The sequence below is a fragment of the Sorex araneus genome, chromosome 4 (genome assembly GCF_027595985.1).
Source record: "Sorex araneus isolate mSorAra2 chromosome 4, mSorAra2.pri, whole genome shotgun sequence".
In the NCBI taxonomy this organism is placed as follows: domain Eukaryota; kingdom Metazoa; phylum Chordata; class Mammalia; order Eulipotyphla; family Soricidae; genus Sorex; species Sorex araneus.
The window spans coordinates 68,386,784-68,408,262 of record NC_073305.1 but is presented as its reverse complement, the minus strand read 5'-3'; positions in this window follow the sequence as shown (position 1 = coordinate 68,408,262).

Sequence of the window (21,479 nt, the reverse complement as noted above, 5' to 3'; positions counted from 1 at the left end):
TCTAATACAAAGAACAATCATACTAAACATAAAAGTTTTTTTTAAAACAGTGTAGTAGGAATATTCTGCTTATATTTTACCTAATGGGTTGTAAGTTAAAAAAAAATAGAAGTTAGTTCATTTATTTACTTACTCTGCAGATTACTCTGCTCTGTGCTTATTCTATGCAAGGTTAAACTTCAATGGATCTGTAGAGCAACAGATGGAAGCAGAATAACAAAGGGCCTATAGGAAACATTTTGACGTGGGGCTTACAAATATGCAAGCAATTATACCTGCATTTTTTCCAGAGGATATAGTTATGTCAATTGACTATAAGCAATTTCTCCATACTTCTCTTAATGTTTAGAATCTATAAAGGAATAAAAGTAGTTGACTATCTTAGGGCATACTATAAAACTTTTTATTTTAGATTTTTCAAAAGAGAGTTCCATGTTCACATACAATTTAATCAATAGTTTTTAATAAAAACATATCATATGTGGAATAAGAAATTAGAATATTTAGTAATTTTATTCATGGCAGAGCTGTGAAAAAGAACAACTATTGATAAAAATACCAACTTTATCAATATAGAAATGAAATATCTTATTTTATTAAAATATATTTAAAAACAGCATGTGCAAAGATAAAACAATATCCTATGTATGTGAAATTACTCTGTTTCTTATGTTATGACATAAGGCAAGAAAAAAATGTTTTGATTTAAAAATCTGTCAGCTATCATGTAATTTAATATGTAGTGACATATACTGCTAAAAGGTATATATTAACATTAAAGACCCAAACTCCAATGATTAATATTATAGTGATGACAGAATGAGAGTGCCTAATTTTAATCCACTGTTTATCTATGTGGGGTAATTTATAGATCACTCGACATGTTTTAATAGTAGACATAAAAAGATATCCTCTAATACCCACTTGCTTTCAAGATCTGACATTTGCAATTACAAATACAAAGAAATACCAGAGGTTGCCTTCATTGGATATGTATACAAATAGCTAGTCATCCCATACACAGTTTATATAAAGTGATCTATTAATAATAAAACTGTTCCAAAGACTCAAAGTCTCTTAATATTCCAGTTAAATATCAAGGGTTGACTTAAAATGAGGGCAGAAACACAGAGAGTGGACAACACATTGATTTGCCTGCCAAATATAGTTTTACCATCATAAATCTCAGGCTGACAACTACACAAAGCTTTCTTCACCCAAACACTGCCAAGTAAGGGAGTTTATTCACTGATTGGCTGATAGTTGCCATGACAACTGATGCCACAATTAGACAAGTACAATCCCACTTTCAAACAAGCACACAATTCATTAATTCGGCTGCGGCTTTGTTGACGATACGTTATGAGGGAACTATTTAATACTATTCAGAGACTGATATATTTGCCTCTTATCTAGGGTAAAATAAATTATAAAAACTGATGAACATAACCATTTAAATTAGAGTAAAATAAGTTTGACAAGCAACTCAGTGAATTTAAGTGTTTTTAATTATTTTATAGGTGTCTCACGCTACAGATTGAGTAACTATTGAGTTAGCTGTAAAATTATTTTCTTATAGGTCCTTCTAAAGACCAAAAATTTTTGGAAAGAATGTGAGTTTTTTTCTACAGCATATCTTTTTCTAAATACTAAGTAAGATTACAGTGTCCATTTGGCACTTGAGAGAAAATAGTTTTACTGAATGTTGAGTGATTATTGAATTGAACAGATAGTAATCTGCATAGAACCCAGAGAAAATTATAACAGGAGTCATTATTTTTTGTCTACATAGAAAACATGTTTACCAGAGATGATTCCTAAGACTAGACAACATTGTAGAGTACAAATTTAATAATTAATAAGTTTAATGGCAAGTCTAATAAAAGTGAAGTTTGTATTCATAAATTTTTTTGCTTAATTTTAACTCATCTGTCTTAACTAAACTACTGAAAGCAAAATACTGATTTTTTAAACTTAATTTGCTCTTTTTCTGATACAAAAGATGTATGAAAATTCAGTGAATAGATTAAAACTTTATACAAATAAAGCTTTTGTTTATGCTTATTTATGTTTATATATATGTTCTGTTTATGTTTATTTACTGTTAATGGTGTGGAAAACTGGAAACAAAATTGCTAGAATTTATACTTCAGAGATGTGGGTTAGAACAAAGAGAAAGTTAATTTTCCCTTTACATTCTTTATGAAAAAACTTTAATTTTTAATTTAGATAGAAAATTCAGTAAAAAGCTAGAAAGTGATAGTATATATATATAGTATATGTATATAGTATCTAGATAGATAGTATATATATCTATCAGTCAGTATATATATATTATATAATCACACAATTGTAAAATATATATATATATATATATATATATATATATACACTGAGTTTACATTCTTAAAAATCAATGATTGTCCTCAGGCCTCAGGTCAATGTTTGGAAGCTTTCCGTAAGAGTGTGTGGGATGAAGGTGAAGGACACAGTTAAGGATATATTTGATAACCTTTCATTATCTGTATTCCAAACCATACGACCCAAAAGAGTGGGGGAAAGAGAGAGACAGAGAGAGAGACAGAGATAGAGAGAGAAACAGAGAGAGAGAGAGGAGAGAGAGAGAGAGAGAGAGAGAGAGAGAGAGAGAGAGAGAGAGAGAAGTGCCTGATAGTGCAATAGTGCAGGCAATGGGACAGGGTCAAGGTCAACAGGGTCAGGAGGGGAGGGACACTGGGACCACTGTTGATGGAAAAGTACACTGGTGAAGGAATGAGTGTTGAAACATTATATAACTGAAATCCAATCATGAACAACTTTGTAAATGTGTATTTCACTGTGATTCAATTAAAAATATTAAAATAGGGACCCTCTGCGCCTAAAGACTTTGATTCCAGAGATGTAACACATTCGGGCATCCAGCGCAGCATCCGATAGCAATGCACTGGGACTGCGAACTGGGCTACAACTCTGTGCTGGCGGGGGTGGATTTTTTTACCCCCCACCCTGTCTTCCTGCACGGAAAGCAGCGGGCTGGCGGCACTCACGTGGCAGGCGCCATCTTCTGTGACTCCAAACCCAGAGGTATTCGGTTTTTACTTTTGGGGCTCCCAGGAACTCATGGGAAGGGGGCGTAACCGGCACGCCCTTGGCCCAGATAAATCCGGAGCCGCTAAGCGAGAATCGGACCCTCTGCGCCTAAAGACTTTGAATTCAGAGACGTCTTACAGCAATGCACTGGGACTGTGAGCTGGGCTATGTAATTTCTGGCAGAATTTTCCCTGGACTTTATACAGAAATCCAAAGCCGCGCGGCTGCGGCCGCGTCTGCGCGACTTAACATTTATAATTGTCAGCAATGTGAAACGGTTCCTTTTGAACAGGTCTGACTTGGGGGGGAAACTCCAAATAATAACAGTAAGTTTTTGTTGAAATTTTGAAGGTTTTTAATGTAGCAGCCACCTCTCTGGACTGTGAACTAAGCAAAAGCCCCACGCTGGCCGACGCGGCGTGGCGTGCACCATACTATGAGGCGCAGGAAGGGGGATGAGGGGGAAAAAGAAAAAAAAAAAAGGGAAAAGGAAAAAGGAAAAAAAAAAAGAGAGAGAGAGAGTTATGTACTTGTAGCAGTGGGGCTACATATCTCTTCATTTCCAGCAATGAAAAACTAATTATCAAATGTAGTAGGTCTGTCTCTCTTGGTTGGAAACTCCAACAACTATAGTGAGTTTTGTGTTGAATTATGGAATGTAATCAAGGTAAAGAAAAACTGAAGTGAAATTCATTAGTTATACAGTAGGGGGTAGGGGGTCAGGGCGGGGGATATACTAGGGTTTCTGGTGGTGGAATATGGGCACTGGTGAAGGGATGGGTGTTTGAATATTGTATAACTGACATATAAACCTGAGAACTTTGTAACTTTCCACATGGTGATTTAATAAAAAGTTTTTAAAAATAAATAAATAAATAAAGAGAGGGAGTGTGGAAAAAGAAATTGCTTCAACTGAAAAAAAATAAAAATATTAAAATATATAAATATGTTTTTGTAAAATATACTGCATATGTAAAATAAAAAATTAAACTTGAATGCAAAATATTAAAAAATGATTTTCCTATGTTTTACCTTGTTAGTAGTTTTGAAATATAGCTTTTTTCTTCTATTAACAATATTAATTAATTTTAATAGATATTAAAATGCATAGTCAGGTGATATATGAATTAACCTGATGATCTCTGGAAATTTTCACAATTGTGTGATTATATAATTTTTTCTTGTCTTTCTCCATAAAACTTTTTTTGGGATTTTTTTGGTACTGTTTACAATGAGAATGATTTAACTTATTATGATGTGTTAGGTTATAATAAAAATTAGTGAAAAAATTAGAGACTAAAAGATTTGTTACTAGAAATCAAAAAAAGTTTGTATTTTCAATATCACAATTTAAATGGAGAAATACAGTATAGGTATGAAAAATCATGGAATATAGTAGGAAGTAAACAGTATTTTATACACATTTAGAAAATTATGCTATATCTCTTTAAAACATGCATTTGTCATCTATGCTACCAGTTGCAGTTACATTTGAAGATAATTACTTGGTCATATATAATATGAATCTTTAATAATAGTATGTGGCAGATCCAGGTTCTATCCCTGGTGCCCTGTGGAGTCTCCTGGGCTCTTCCAGGAGCAATTCCTGAGCATAGAGCCAGGAGTAAACCCTGAGAACAGCCGTATCTGGTTCCCAAACCAAAACCAAGATCATCATCATTATCATCATCATCATCATCATCATCATCATCATCATCATCATCATCATCATCATCATCATCATCTAACTAAAGTCTTTACTGAATTCAGCCTTTTGCTCTCTGGTCCCTTGCTTTTAATTTGACTCCAAAAACCTGAACATCTCTGCTCACAATACCACCATGTTTCAAATCATTATTGTTGCTTCATACATTGTTTCAAAGGAATTTTCCATATTTATTTGCCACTTTGACATTTTGGGGTCTTTTTTGGGGAGGAGGTGGTTAGGGAGGAGGTCATACCTGTCTGTGCCCAGGGCATTCACCTTCTTAATGTTTAAATAATTAGTTTCAATTTAATTAGAATTTACTAGAATATAGTCAAGTGGTTATGAAACTAAAATCCAAATATTGCATCTTTAAAGGAGAGGTTTCCAAATTTATTTGGCCTATACCTTTCAGAAACAAAAGCTCTCAGCACAACCCCCACCCCCACCCAATATACCTTCTTTAAGCAAAGAGAAATCATTCATTAATTGCACTCAAGCTGTTACCATCCCCTGGATCATTAGAGGACTCAATATTCAGGGTGGGGCCATAATGCCCACTTTGGGAAAGATCTTGACTGACACATTCATCTTTCCTATAAGCCACTGGTGATGTGCTGCAATCAAAGACCAAAAATAGAGGAGGTCACCTCAAGAAAGATGAAGAGTAGAAGGTAAGAAAGAGAAGGGAGGGAAAATCAGCCAAGGGGATATTGTGTTTAATGCCCCTGGGTTGTCTTTGGTGTCTTAGAGACATTCTATGTGTTTACCTGAGGAAGAGAAAAATATTTACCCTCTAATTCCCATAACCTGTTGGATCAATTGTCCTATATCTAAATTGATATCTGAATAATGAGGATAAAGGCCTTATTCCAAGTGAATTGTGAATGTAGTTTTCAGTGACCTTCTTATATGCTTTATGATGCAGTCAAAGACAAAAGTAAGCAACATTGCCTCCTGTTTCCTCTCTGCTTTAACAGTCTATAAATGCCAACTGAAATTTGTTGTTTGTTTCAGCTAGACTGAGCAGATTTTCTTCCAACCAATTCACCATCTGATAAAAGGAGTGTGTTCTTACGTGGATAAATAAACCTACCCCAACACCCCATCAGTGAAAAATTATAGATTTATTTCTAATAATATATGCAATACATGCCTATAATATATCCACATACATATAGCCCACATTTAAATACTTTCTGCAAGAATTTTTAACTGAAAAAGCTTTTCTTACACAACCTGATCATTTTCTCAATCCAATGCAGCATCTTTAATGTGAGATTTTGTATAAAGTATTTTAATCCCAAAATTTCTTGTTATGTCACAAAATCAAAATGGAATAGTTGCTCACTACATAACATTTTATGGTTTATCTTTTAGAGTATCAATTTAAAAGAAATAATTCCCTCTTCTGCAATTAGCAATGTTTTTTTAAAAAACATACTGGAGAAACAAACTCTTGTTCTGAATGTACACTCAATACTACTTACCGGGCTTGTTGTATCTTGGAAATAATCCGAATATTTTCAGTCCTCTGCACATCTTCCAAATGCTTCTTTTTATCATCTTGTATTTAAGGCCATAAGTGCTTAAACTTAATATTTTGTAAGGTAGCAGTCAGTAAAACATCATCTAGTTCATCATCATTTCCTGCTGAACATTTAACCCAGTTCAAAATGAGAGTATTTTAGTTACTATGTGAAAAATGATACACTTTCTTAATATCCTATATTTTATTTTAAGACATAAGGGGCACTAAGGAGTAATCTTTAGTATTTCTCATAATCCTCTGACTCCATAGCAAACAAAAGTACCTCTGCTACTGGCTAACTGGATGAATTTGGGATAGTCACTGATTTTCTGAGACTCACTTCTTGGTTTAAATAGAATTACTGTTCTTTTCTACTTAAAGTTTGTTATAAGACTCAAGTGAGATAATTATATACGTGGCAACACTTTTTCAACTGAAAAGCTTTTAGAAAATACATATTTGGTGTTCAAAAGGGCATAGACAACATTGTCTAAGGCCACCCTTGCCTGTAGCAATTTAGTGATTCTTACAAAAGCAAATGCTTATAAGGAAAAATATTCATCCTCACCAGGAATAAAAGAAATGTACTTTCAAACAATATGCACTTTACTTACTGAAAGGAACATTCAGAGAAGAGGTTATTCAGTGCCTGAATCTTGGTTGAAATGTTCACTCATTCAATGTAGATAAAATGATAATACTTTTATCAAACCATTTGGATGTATGTCTGTTGAGTCTTAAACATTTCTTACCTTTCACTCACTTATTTCATTCACTCATGTTTGCAATGCGGTTATTTATCATAGCAAAAAGAAAAAAGAAGGGAAGAAAAAAGAATGAAAACTAAATGACAAGCAACAGGAGAATAATTCAGCAAATTTTATTATGCTGACACAATAGATATCATGCAATGATGCCATTAAATTTATACTTTCAGGAATTTTCAACAAAGTAGGAACAGTAGCTCAGATATATATTAGTGGCTATGTTGTAGTATGCACAGTCAGTGTAAGTGTGTTTGCCATAAATTAACTGAAAGGGGCAGTAAATAATATTTATAAATTGCATACTTTTTAAAAAGAGTGTTAATAAAGTCACCTATCACATGCATAAAAATGTTAATAGAGATTATCTCTATGCTGGATTATAGAAGATTTACTCTATATTTCATATTGTTTAAATGGTAAAATAAACATGGAATTTTTATAGTTAGAAATTTGAAAATAGTTATGTAGATCATAACATATAAGCAAGGTAAAAATAATATTTCATATCTTAGATCTTTGATTTATTTCTAAAAAACAAAGGTAGTTTAAGGATTTTTTTAAATGTAGGTGTCACCAATGAACTTTTACACAATTGACCCTATTCTTGACTGTACATTCATTACTCAATATTCTGAGAGAACAAACAATTTTCATGACATCAAATATAACTTTTATGAAAGTCTTGAGAATTATTATGTTTCTTTAAATCTAAGTCTAGAAAAGTTCCTAGTTTACACACCTTTGCATCTAATTTCTAATTTAGTCTGACAATGAGATATGCAGAAAGCCCCTGTTTCATATTTTCCCAGTGGAAGAGGTCTACTAGGGGGTATGGATGTTTTCAGCAATAACACCATTATTGTTCCATTTCTTAGTGTACGTGTAAGTTGTCCACTTCAGTCCTACAAGACAACTCTCAGGAGAACAATACTTTCTGGCTAACAGAACTGATATAACATTACATGCATGAGAGTGGAGAGAGAAAGAGAGATGGCAAAGCACACAGAAAAGATCCTAGACCTGTCATGTAATCTAGATTCTGGAATAAATTTTCCTTGATGGCTTAACAGTCACACAATTTTACTAAGTTCAATGTTGTGTATCATGTTTTTCTACTTTATAATTTAAGCAGAACCAAAATGTGTCTGCATATGTTACAAAGTAGATTACATTAAGATAATTTTATTGTTTAGCTCAAAGAAAAATTTTTAAATGCAACATAATAGCATTTTTTATCACTCCAAGATATCTATTTGAATTGAAAATAATTTTCATAAGAAGACTATTAGGAACCATCAAAATTTTTGTTTAATGTTACTTATCAATATTACTCTATATGAATCATAATGCTGGAAAATAGGCCACGTCAGCAAATGGAACATTAGATTTCTTCCTATTGGGGAGGCTTTTCCATGTTTCCACGATACTCTTTGTTAATAAAAAAATGGTGAAGCTTAAAAAAGTAAGCATAACCTCAAACTTTGATGGAGAAACAATTAAAGAAGAGTTTGTTTGACTACATACAGGTATAAATCTTGGCAACTAATGGTACAAATGAAAAGTTTCCACTTTGAATATATCATAGAATATCATTAAAAGAGAGATTTAATGAAGAATATCCAATAGCACAGCAGGGAGGGCATTTGCCTTGCATGCAGCCGACCTGGGTTCGATTCCTCTCAACCCCTCTTGGAGAGTCCGGCAAGCTGCCAAGAGTATCCTTGCCCACAGGGCAGAGCCTGGCAAGCTACCTGTGGCGTATCCAATGTGCCAAAAACAGTAACAAATCTCACAATGGAGACATTACTCGAGCAAAACAATGAGCAATGGGATGACAGTGATCCAATATGAAATTACATTTCAAACTATGATAATCAAATGATGAGATGCATTATGATAGAAAGGAAGAATAGCATAACTGAAGTTACTTAAATAAAAATTTAGCTGATTTATTGTATCTTTAAGGAAGTTGGGAAATTTTTTGAGTTTTTCATCAGATATACAAATTTTGGCAGGAATAAGAACTAGAGGATGAAGGTGGTAGACAGTGAGACATTTCTGTAGCTTTCTAAGTGAACTTGCAATGTATCAAAAAGGACTGTCTGTGCTTCTGTAATATGTTTTGCTCCAAATGTTTAAAAGAGGAGTTGCAAACCCCTAAACCTTGGTAGCCAAGTAGTTTGAAGGCAGCACATGCAAGAACAGGTAGGTAGCCTGGGAGAATATGGTAAACTGGGCAAGAAAGCAATCTCTAACCAGAGGACCAGTCACAACTTTTCTGGAAACTGTTGCCATACATTAGCAGCACCCTGCTTTGATTTTTAAGAGTAGTTGAAAAGCAGTAATGGATATAAAATTTCTTGATACTTAAAACAATGAATGGATTGTGCCCTACAGTCAGAAACTTCAGACTTAAAAGTAGATGAATCACGTGTGTTATTATATTTTGAAATGCTATAAACAATTTATTAATTCCATTAAAGAAAAAAGAATATAAGTCATTATTTTAATGAGGTAATTGGCATGGAAAAGTGTCCTTAATATATATTTTATGGAAAATATAAGTTGCAGTACAAAATATATTTAATGGTTTTATGTTATTATAAAGGAGCCTGTATATGCAAAAAAGGAAATGCAAAACAAATTATTCATAGAGGCTTCCAATAAGAATGGGGGATATTAACATATATGTATATAGTTTTCTTTCTGATGTGTATCACTTATGATTGAGAAATTTAATTGATTCTAAAATATATTTCCCCCATTTTTCAAAATTATTGCATTGCTCTGTTAAATTCATAATATAAAATTGTGGATTATACAATCAATAAATCTTAGATTCAAGTAAATACTTTTTAGCATGTTAAAAGCAAAAACAGGGACCCTCTGCGCCTAAAGACTTTGATTCCAGAGACCTTCGAACACATTTTGGCATCCAGCGCAGCTTTTACAGCAATGCACTAGGACTGTGAGCTGGGCTACAACTATGCACTGCCTGGGGATGGATCTTTCCTCTCCACCCTGTTTTTTTTGCACAGAAAATGGCAGCGGCAGCAATATCCACGTGGTGAGAGCCATCTTCTAAGACTCCTGACCCAGAGATATACAGTTTTTACACTTGGGGCTCCTAGGGAATCATGGGAAGTGGGTGTAACCGGCACGCCCTATGCCCAGATAAATCCAGAGCTGCTGAGAGTGAAACGGACTCTCTGCGCCTAAAGACTTTGATTCCAGAGACCTTCTAACACATTTTGGCATCCAGCGCAACTTCTTACAGCAATGCACTGGGACTGTGAGATGGGCTATGCAATTTCTGGCAGAATTTTCCCTGGACTAATTTATACAGAAATCCAAAACCAACTTAACATCTCTTAATTGTCAGCAATGTGAAACAGTTCCTTTTAAGCAGGTCTGACTTTGGGGGGAAACTCCAAATAATAACAGTGAGGTTTTTGTTGAAATATTGAAGGTAGTCAAAGTAGCAGCCATTTCTCTAGACTGAACTAAGAAACAGCCCCATACCAGCCAAGAAGAGGAAATATCCCTCTTTCCTGGTTGTTTCCCATTTGGGGGGAGAAACGCTGCATGGCGTCCACCATACTATGAGGCACGGGAAGGGGAGTGAATGGGGGAAAAAAAAGGAAAAGGAAACAGGAAAAAAAAGAGTTATGTACTTGGAGCAGTGGAGCTACATATCTCTTCATTCTCAGCAATGGAAAACTAATTATCAAATGCGTCCTTGGTAGTAGGGCTGTCCTTCTTGGGGGTAAACTCCAACAACAATAGTGAGTTTTGTGTTGAAATATGGAATGTAATCAAGGTAAGGAGAAAATGAAGTGAAATTCATCAGTTATGCAGTTGGGGGTGGGAGGGCGGGGGCGGGAGGTATACTGGGGTTTTTGGTGGTAGAATATGGGCACTGGTGAAGGGATGGGTATTTGAATGTTGTATAACTGAGACATAAACCTGAGTACTTTGTAACTTTCCACATGGTGATTCAATTAAAAAAATTAATTAAATAAATAAATAAAAGCAAAAACACCAAAAGCTTTTGAATTGCATTTCTTTGAAAACTGATGCTGTGAAAATAATGTGGTTTTAAATTTCCTAAGATTTATTATCTGTAAAAATTATGAAGATATTCAAATAGAAATTAGAGTTGAATTATTTTCATAATGTCTAATCTTCCATGTTGGAAAGTATATAAGTATATAAACTTTTTATCTTAATGGATAAGATGCCAAACTTCTCAACCCGAAATCTTTAAGTGACTCACAGGCAAAAACCAAAATCTTCAAGTGATTTGAGAATAAGCAAAAATTTTTCTGAAGAAGTTAGAGCCCAACTATTCACAATTCTAATTGAGAAAATCTATAACTGCCACCGAAAGAGTTTAGAACTATATTTGAGGTCTCAGATCAGATGTATGATGTACTCCTTATGATGTACTCCTAAGAGCACTGTAGAAGTAGTCAGTTCCACTCAGCACCAGCAGCAACATCTACAAGGTTTAGGGTCTGTCATATTAGATGAAATTATGAATAATTTCTAAGATATAGTAAATAATTTCTTTCCCTCCTATGTGTCATTATGGCCTAGACCCTAAGTAAATTTCTAATAAAACTGTATTATATTCTCTTTTCTTTATTAGTAACTACAGAGTATGTATGTCATTGATGCCTGGGGAATTCAGTATAAATTTGCAATAAGGTATATTGTGCAAAGTATCACAACAGTCAATTTTAAGATACAACACACCCAGATCTGGTGATGTGATGTATTTTTTTATTCTATAGACCATGAAATTATAAAATCTCCCATAGTTCTGACATACTATTTCTCCTCCTAAATCATTATAATCACCAGACCCATCTCATGCCTCAATCTCTAAATGATAATGGAAGCAGAATCACAGTATAATCAAGGAAGCTCTCAAGATTCATTTTCAGAAAAATATGATGCTCAACCTCACTAAGTAGAATTCTTCATTAATTAATAGTGTCATTGATGGCATTATGTTACCCACCACCAAGTTTCTGAAAATCTTACTTTATGGCACTATAAAAATCACAATCTGTGGAAAGTGTTATATGAATAAATAGTCATATTATAGTCAAACAGAAACAATGGCCTAAAAAGTCACTTTAAAAATTTCTAACCCTATTTTTTTTTTTCAGAAAATGACTCCTTCTCCTGTGGATTGGCTTCATGTGCTGAATTCTGCTCTCAGTGTAGACCTACATCTAATGTTGTCACGGTAGGGCTTATGATTAGGACACACTGTCTAGACTCCTCAAGAAGCATGAATTCTGTTTCCCTTATTTCCCACTTTTCAGCATAGATACCTTGGTCAAAGATCTTATCTGTTTTCTCTATTGTGGCTTGGATACCAGTGAAACAATCTCATATAATTTATCTAGATTAATTACAGAGTAAAGATAAGAATCAAAAGTCTAAGAAATTGGTACCTGAATATAGTATGCATACAACAAATATGTGTTTTGTTAGTGAATTTCATACATTGAAAACTAACACCTTCATGTGAATGAGAAACAGAGGTAAAGCAAGAGAGAGAAAAAAAATCTGTTAATAGCTAAATCATCCTCATAGCATCCTTTTCTTTTAAAGGTATTGATTGCAATTATATGTACAATTATAATTGCCTAATATATACATGTGAATGTGTGCTTATCTCATATTATACCTGTTTTATTGTTTTAGACCTTTATAACCTATATATGTTAGTGTATGGAGATCTGATTCATTAACTGTACTGAAAGCATACTATTCTTTACTTTTTATCTGATCCATTAATAGTGGTCATAAAAACGTATTCCAGTGACACACTACTAACAATGTTGTGTTGAACAATTGATCCATTTCAAAGTATTTGAGATTTTTTTGGAAGAATTTTCTCTAATTTATGTCCATCTTTATCAGACCTTATTTGTCTCCTAAGTATATATGCCTTACACATTTTCAGTGAATTTTTCTCTTGAGTACTCAAAGACACAGCCAACCATAGTGAGAAATGGTTTTGTTTTGTAGAAACTGATGTGTGTATGTGACTGAATCCCAGATCTACTACTTAGTAGTGTGTAGCCAAACTTCTTTGAGTCTTGATGACTCAAGACTCATTATGATGTGGAAGGACTTGTATTTGAATTGGAGCAAATACAAGTGAATCATTTAGTACAGGGGTTATCACATAGAAATTCTGAAATTCTCTACATTTAAGCAGTTAACTTTACGGATGCATCTTCTTCTAAGGAATGACTTGTTAGGTGATGTAATAACAAACCCCATAATTTTAGAAGTGAAAACAAGTGAAAATAAGCAGTAATAGAGAATAATGCAATTCAAATAGAAATTATCAAACTGATAATATCTGTCTGTCTGCTAGAAAATATACCAAAGGATAATATTTCTTCAGTTGAACTCATCTAGATTAACTAAAATACCCCATGCTCAGAGATTATTATTATCATAATTATTATTATTATTATTATGAGTATTTTTAGATATCATTTTTCTTCTATTTATTTTTATTCTTGGTTCAAGAGCTGAAGGTCAATGGAGATTTAAGTATGTTTGACTTTGAAGCCAGTGCTCCAATTCAAATAATAACTGGTTTCCTCCTTCGTCAAATAACAGAGGTGTATCTGTATGAAAAGGTAAATAAGGTTGCAAAAAGGGAAATGATTATTGTGTTTCATAGCAACTTCATGAGATATAATCCACATGCCAAACATTTCATTCTTTGATTATTTAAGTAAAAGTTCCTCTTGAATAGGTTAGTAACTTCTCATTGTTTAGCACATATTTATGGGCAGCCCCGGAGATAAAGCTTAATGCCTTTCAAAGTCAATGCTATTGATAAGTTGGTTTAGAGAGAGCTTTGTCCTGGGATGCTTTGTGCATTCTAGGATGTTGAGTAGTATTTTTGGCCTCTACTAATAGATGCCAGTAGCCCCTCTGTTATTACAACAGCCCCACTGTTGTAATAACAATACGTCCAGACATTCTCTAAAGTCCCTTGAAAACCAAAATCAAGCTTGTTGAGACTGACCATATAGGCAACTTTAACACAGGCTCGGAGAGGTTTAGATATGATAACATTTTCTGTACCTTATTTTAATTCAAATTATGTGTGTGAGTGTGTACTCGAATGTGTCTTTGCATCCACCATAGCATACACAGCTTTGTATCAGACTGTGACTACTTAAATACTGTTGACTTGAGTAGCATATAGGTATTATAGTCAGTTCTTAACAAATTGGTTTCAATCACGGTCTATTATACAACTCGAGGTAGATGTGTTTGGCGAAATATTCAAAACCCATAATTTTAGAAGCAAAAAAAATTAACTTTCATAATTGATATAGCTTGTGCTGTATCTTGCTCCAGTGAGTTGATCTATTGACTTACATTTTAAAAATATGTATCAGAATTTGTCTGTAGAGCTTTCCTCCTCTTTGCAAAAGAAACAAAAATGATTCAGTAATTCAAAAATAAAAGCTAGTTTGTTGGGATAAATTTTCTTGTCCATATGCTGGATGGCAATGATAGATGCTGCCTGCTGGCATTGTTTAGACAGTTCAGAATTTAAGGCCATTTTGTGGCCTCTGCCGTGTCATTCCTAGTTCTAAATTCCTGAACGGATGCCATTTCACGAAGATGATGCTGTTGGATGCTTATAGAGTCTTCATCTACTTTTCTTGGCCACAGTTTAGAATCTTCTTTCTTGTGATTAAAATCAAATGAGTAGAGTCTGACCAGAAATGGTTGCAATAGGCCCTGCTTAACACAAACCAATTATAAAAGACAATAAAGAAAACTCCCCTTAAAGTATAGAAAAACAAAACAAAATAATTATTATTAGCATGTTAGAAATGCCCCTGTAGTTTGTTACAAAATTGGTGGCAGCGTTTGCCAGGGGGGGAGGGGGGGAGGGGGGAGGGCAGGGGGGAGGGGTTGTAGCCTTTTTTGACATTAAAAAAAATTATTGAATCATTGTGAGATACAAAGTTACAAAGTTGATCATGATTAAATATCAATCATACAATATTTGAGCCCCATCCCTTCACCACTGTGCCCTTCCTGACACCAACATCCCGGTTTTCTTCCTGTCCACAGCTGGCTTTATGACAGACAATTTTCTTTTTTCTTTATTTCTTTTAGGCACTGTGTTTTGCAATACTGTTACTGAAAGGCATAATCATATGTTGCTATGCTGCTTAGGACTTGCTCCTGGTTCTGCACTCAGAAATTACTCCTGACAGAGCCTGGGCGATGCCTGGGATCAAACCCAGGTTTCAGCATTCAGTTCTTGACCCGAGGAACCACTTCCCATATAATTGTCAAAGTGGTCCCTTCTCTGACCTTTCACCATTTTTTTGCCAAATTCACCATTGTGGCAAGCTTTCTACTAAGGACCAGTCCTCCTTACCTCTGTTTCTATTACACGATTGTTTGAGCACTTGGATTTTCACATACTAACTGCACAGGTTTCCCACTTCACATACTTAATAATAATTCCTATCTAAAACTCGCACAAAACCTATAACAAGGCATTATTACTTAATAGCTTTCCTAAATGATTATATTATCATGGTGTAAATCAGTAAACAGTGATTACTCAGAGTAACTTTTATTTGTGTTAATTCAATGGTGCTCAATAAAATTGACTTTGGCTGCTGATACTAGTCAAAATAGAAGCAGGTTGTTTGCTTTGCACACAGCCAACGTGGGTTTGATTCCTCCGTCCCTCTCAGAGAGCCTGACAAGCTACCGAGAGTATCCTGCCTGCACGGCAGAGCCTGGCAATCTGTGGCGTAATCGATATGCCAAAAACAGTAACAAGTCTTGCAATGGAGACGTTACTGGTGCCCACTCAAGCAAATCGATGAACAATGGGACGACAATGCTATAGTGCTACTAATATTTACCTTTATAATTTGTCTACACCTAATTTCCTGGAGGGTTTTATTTTCAGTAATACCCTAAAGAGAGAAAATTATGTCAAGAATGTGTAATCCAGTCGCATATCCCTCTCTCCCAGAAGGTAGCATAACATAACACTCGGCATAACCATGCCATCGGACCCTGTGCCAGACTGTTGCATTCGGAGCACTCTGGAGTGGGGTGGGTGAGACCCCTCCCTGCCTCAAGGGACCCAGCCTTGGCAGCTGAAAACCTTCAGAACCCAACCACTGCCATGCTCATGGCCACTCTCCACATGCTGGGGCCCAGCCTCACTCATGCATGAACACACCCTACACATACTCCAAGAGTACCAGACCACACTTGATGGGGTTCAAAGTAGAAGGTAACCAATCTTAGAGGGAAATATTTTATACAGAAATATATATATTAGTATGGTGTGTGTGTGTATATATATATGTGTGTGTGTGTGTGTGTACATACATAAGCACACAAAGTTCAACCTTTAGCAACATGTTAGTGTTAGTGATCTCTTATAGAATGGCTTAATGGCCCCTTGGTGAATACAACAATCCTCATACTCTTTCTTCTAAGGAAACATTTTTTGTAGCATTTTCAGTGGTTTTTCATGACAAAAATAAAAATATATTATTTCAATTTCGCTTTGGGACAGAAGTTGGGGTTCAAGATGGAAATATCCAAAATATGGTGGTGAGAAGGTATAATGGTGGTGGGACTTGTGTTTGAATATTAAATGTAATTAAATATTGTGAACTACTTTATAAAAAAATTAAAAAATGAATGTGCAATTCGGAAATGTTAAGATCACAGTAGTGTTAAGAAACTCTTAGAAACAATAGACTTGTACAGTAAAGTTGCAGGCTGTGAAATCAATGCCCCAAAATCCGTGGCCTTCTTATATACAAACAATGAGACAGAGAAAAGGGACATGAAAAAAGCAATCCCATTCACAATTGTGCTCCAGAAAATCAAGTCACGGAATCAACTTAACTAAGGAAGTAAAAGACCTCTACAAAGAAAACTATAAGACGTTACTCCGTGAAATAAAAGAGGACATGAGGAAATGGAAACATATACCCTGCTCATGGTTAGGGAGAATCAACATTGTCAAAATGGCAATACTCCCAAAAGCATTGTACAGATTCAACGCGACCCCTACAAGGATACCCATGACATTCTTCAAAGAAATGGATCAAGCAATCCTGAAATTAATATGGAACAACAAACGCCCACGGGATGCTAAAACAATTCTTGGGAAAAAAGACGATGGGAGGCATCATCCTTCCCAACCTTAAACTTTACGACAAAGCGGTAATAATCAAAACAGCATGGTACTGGAACAAAGGCAGCGCCTCAAACCAATGGAACAGGGTAGAATATCCCTAAACACAACTCCAAATGTATGACCATCTAATCTTCGATAAGGGAGCAAGAGATGTGAAGTGGAGCAAGGAAAGCCTCTTTAACAAATGGTCCTGGCACAACTGGACGACCACATGCAAAAGAATGGGCTTAAACCTCGACCTAACACCATGCATGCACAAAAGTCAGATCAAAATGGATTAAAGACCTCAAAATCAGACCACAAACCATAAGGTACATTGAAGACAAGGTTGGCAAAACCTCCATGATATTAAAGCTAAAGGTATCTTCAAAGATGACACGCAATTGACCAACCAAGAGGAAACAGAGATAAACAAATGGGACTACATTAAACTAAAAAGCTTCTGCACCGCAAAAGATACAGTGACCAGAATACAAAAACAGTATAAAGAATGGGAAAAGATATTCAGCCAATACCCATCAGATAAGGGGTTGATATCAAGGGTATATAAGGCACTGGTGGAACTCTACAAGAAGAAAACGTCCAACCCCATCAGGAAATAGGCCGAAGAGATAAACAGAAACTTTCCCAAGGAAGAGATATGAATGGCCAAAAGGCACATGAAAAAGTGCTCTACATCACTAATCATCAGGGAGATGCAGATCAAAACAACCATGAGATACCACCTCACACCACAGAGACTGGCACACACCCAAAAGAACAAAAGCAACCCCTGTTGGAGAGGATATGGGGAGAAAGGGACGGTTCTACACTGCTGGTGGGAATGCCGACTAGTTCAGCCCCTTTGGAAAACAATATGGACGATTCTCAAATAATTAGAAATTGAGCTCCCATTTGACCCAGCAATACCACTTCTGAGAATATATCCGGGAGAAGCAAAAAAGCATAGTCGAAATGCCATCTGCACTTAAATGTTCATCACAGCACTGTTTACAATAGCCAGAATCTGGAAAAAACCCGAATGCCTGAGAACAGATGACTGGTTAAAGAAACTTTGGTACATCTACACAATGGAATACTATGCAGCTGTCAGAAAGGATGAAGTCATGAACTTTGCATATAAGTGGATCAACATGGAAAGTATCATGCTAAGTAAAATGAGTCAAAGAGAGACAGACATAGAAAGATTGCACTCACCTGTGGAATATAAAATATCAGAGTAGGATACTAATGTCCAAGAATAGTAGAAATAAGTACCAGGAGGTTGGCTCCATGGCTTGGAAGCTGGTCTCACATGCTAGGGAAAAAGGCAGCTCAGATAGAGAAGGGAACACCAAGTAAAATGTGGTTGGAGATCCTGCGCGGGAAGGGAGATGCGTGCTGAAAGTAGACTAGAATCTGAACACAATGGCCACTCAATACCCCTATTGCAAACCACAACACCCTCTTGGAGAGAGATATCAAAAGGGAATACCCTGCCACAGAGGTAACGTGGGGTCGGGGGGAGAGGGGATTGGGGGTGGGAGGGATACTGGGTTTATTGGTGGTGGAGAATAGGCACTGGTGGAGAGATGGGTTTGCGACATTGTATGAGGGAAAAACAAGATAGAAAATGTATAAATCTGTATCTGTACCCTCATATTGACTCACCAATTAAAGAATTAAAACAAATCAGAGTAGTGTAGTCCTTCATTGCAATGAAATAAGCAATGTTAGCAAAATATCATTTTCTTGCTTTATTGAGCTTTTGTTTACACATCATAGAATTTTACATAGATTACATCTTTTAATGATCACAACATTGATATGTGAATATGTGAAAACATTTAATTGCATCTGTTATTAGGAAAAATAATTAGAACCACATAGAAAGTTTCATTATAATGCCTAAAAAACAAAGCAATATTTACCATGTTGTTGATAATGTTGGACAACTGGAAATCTCTTTGGGAGCAAGTAATCTTCCTCCTATTGAAACTCTTTCTTCATCTCTAAACTGGGTTGCTATTAGCTGCCTACTTGCTGACTGAAGGGAACAATTGACCATGAAAATTTACTATTTTTACTAAACTCTTTTTTAGTCAGGCCCAAGCCATAGCACAATGGATATGCAGGGAACTTACCTTGCACATGGCTGAGTGGGGTTCGATCCCTGGCATCCCATATGGTTCCCTGAGCACCATTGGAAGTGATTCCAGAGTGCAGAGCTAGGAGTAACCCCTGAGCATCACTGGTGTGTACAAAATCAAAAACAAACCCTAAAATCCTCAAGCTCTCTTATACTGTTAGTGGAATCACACATCTGAAGGCTAACTGACAGATCTATAAAATAATGTGGATTACACATATTCTCTATGACGTGCTTTTATAGTTCTGCGCATATATCCAGGAGAAATGCACATATACTGTCTGAAGGTATGCACAATAATACCTATGGCGAAATATTCAAAGAAACCTCAGATTAAAATGTAAATCAGTACTTATCAACAATAGATTAATATTTAGTGCTTTCAATGTTTTTATAGCTGCAGACCAGTACTGGTTCATGGACTATTGGTTAATAACCACTGTCAGTTAAACAGAAATAACTTTTTCGTAAACTGGCAGGAAATTGCTGTGGACTGGCAGTTGAAAGCACTGAATTAGATAGTAAATGATGCTGTATTTCCAGAAAGTAACACTCTGCAGTAATGATGAGATAATTTTGATACATGTAAAATCAAAAATGACATTCTCTAATGCAATAACAAAAAAAGAAGCCAGAGACAACAGGATGTATGAGTTTATATAGGTGTATACACATATGGGTATATATATATATACATATACATACATGGATACACACACATAATACATACATATGTATATATGTAAAAAATTAACAAAGCTGATCTAATGATCCTGGAAGTAAGGACAGTGTTGAACCTTGGTGAGATGGATGATATTGACCAAAAATTGGTAGGAGTTTGACTAATGATATGTTGCTTCTAAATCAGGGAGTCATACTTGAATGGACTCACTTTCTACATATGGGAGCTAGTATCTTTTGCTCATTGCTTCAGGGATTGAATGCTTTAAGTCTGAGTGCTATGCTAAAGAAATTAAAGAAAAAATTCTAAAAGGGAGATAGAAAATTTTCAAAAATTTTTTTGGTGTTGGGGTCACACTCAGCAGTGGTCAGGGTTTACTCTTAGCTTGTACTTAGGGATCATTCATTGCAGGACTGGGGGACCATCTTGGGCACCAGCAATCAAATCTGGGTCAGCCTCATTCAAGGAAAAAGCCCTCTCCATTATATTATCACTCAGGCCAAAATTTCAGAATGTTGAAAGCTTAGAAAACAAAGATCTTTATTAGGAGGAAAGGTCTGAAAAGAGATTGAGCAATAGATTATATCCCACAAGTGAAAATGGATTAAGTAACTGATGTTACCTGGAAAGCACAGTAGGTAGGGTGTTTGCCTTGCACGCGGTCGACCCGGGTTCGATTCCTCCGTTCCTCTTGGAGAGCCTGGCAAGCTCCAAAGAGTATCCTGCCCGCACAGCAAGGCCTGGCAAGCTACCCATGGTGTATTTGATATGCCAAAAACAGTAACAAATCTCACAATGGAGACGTTACTGGTGCCCACTCGAGCAAAACGATGAACAACAGGACTACAGTGCTACAGTGCTACAGTTACTTGGAAGCTGATTCTAAAGAAGTTCAGTTTGAAAATCTTGAGGGACAGAAAACCCATGTTTTTTTAAAAAATAGTGTGCAGATGACAAATAATGTTAGGAATTACGGGGCCTCTTACATGGCCTTAATACATGCGCTACATTTTGAAATATTATAAGTTAAAATATTAGATATCTTTGGTGGAAATATTTGAAGGACAAAACTATATCTTCCACTGAGGTAGACTGAGTCTGCAAGCCCATTTGTATTTCTGTTCAATTCTGGATATAATTGAGTCAGACCCTCATACCATCTGCCAAAGTAGAAGAAAGAGGAATCTGAGTTTTTGGAAGTTAACTCGTTGTTTCTATAGTTTAGACACAACACCGTATATACAGTAAAAGTTGATTATTTGGAAAAAGTGGAATTGCCATAATCAACAACCAAAAGCAAAAAAAGTCAGTACGAACACACCCACGG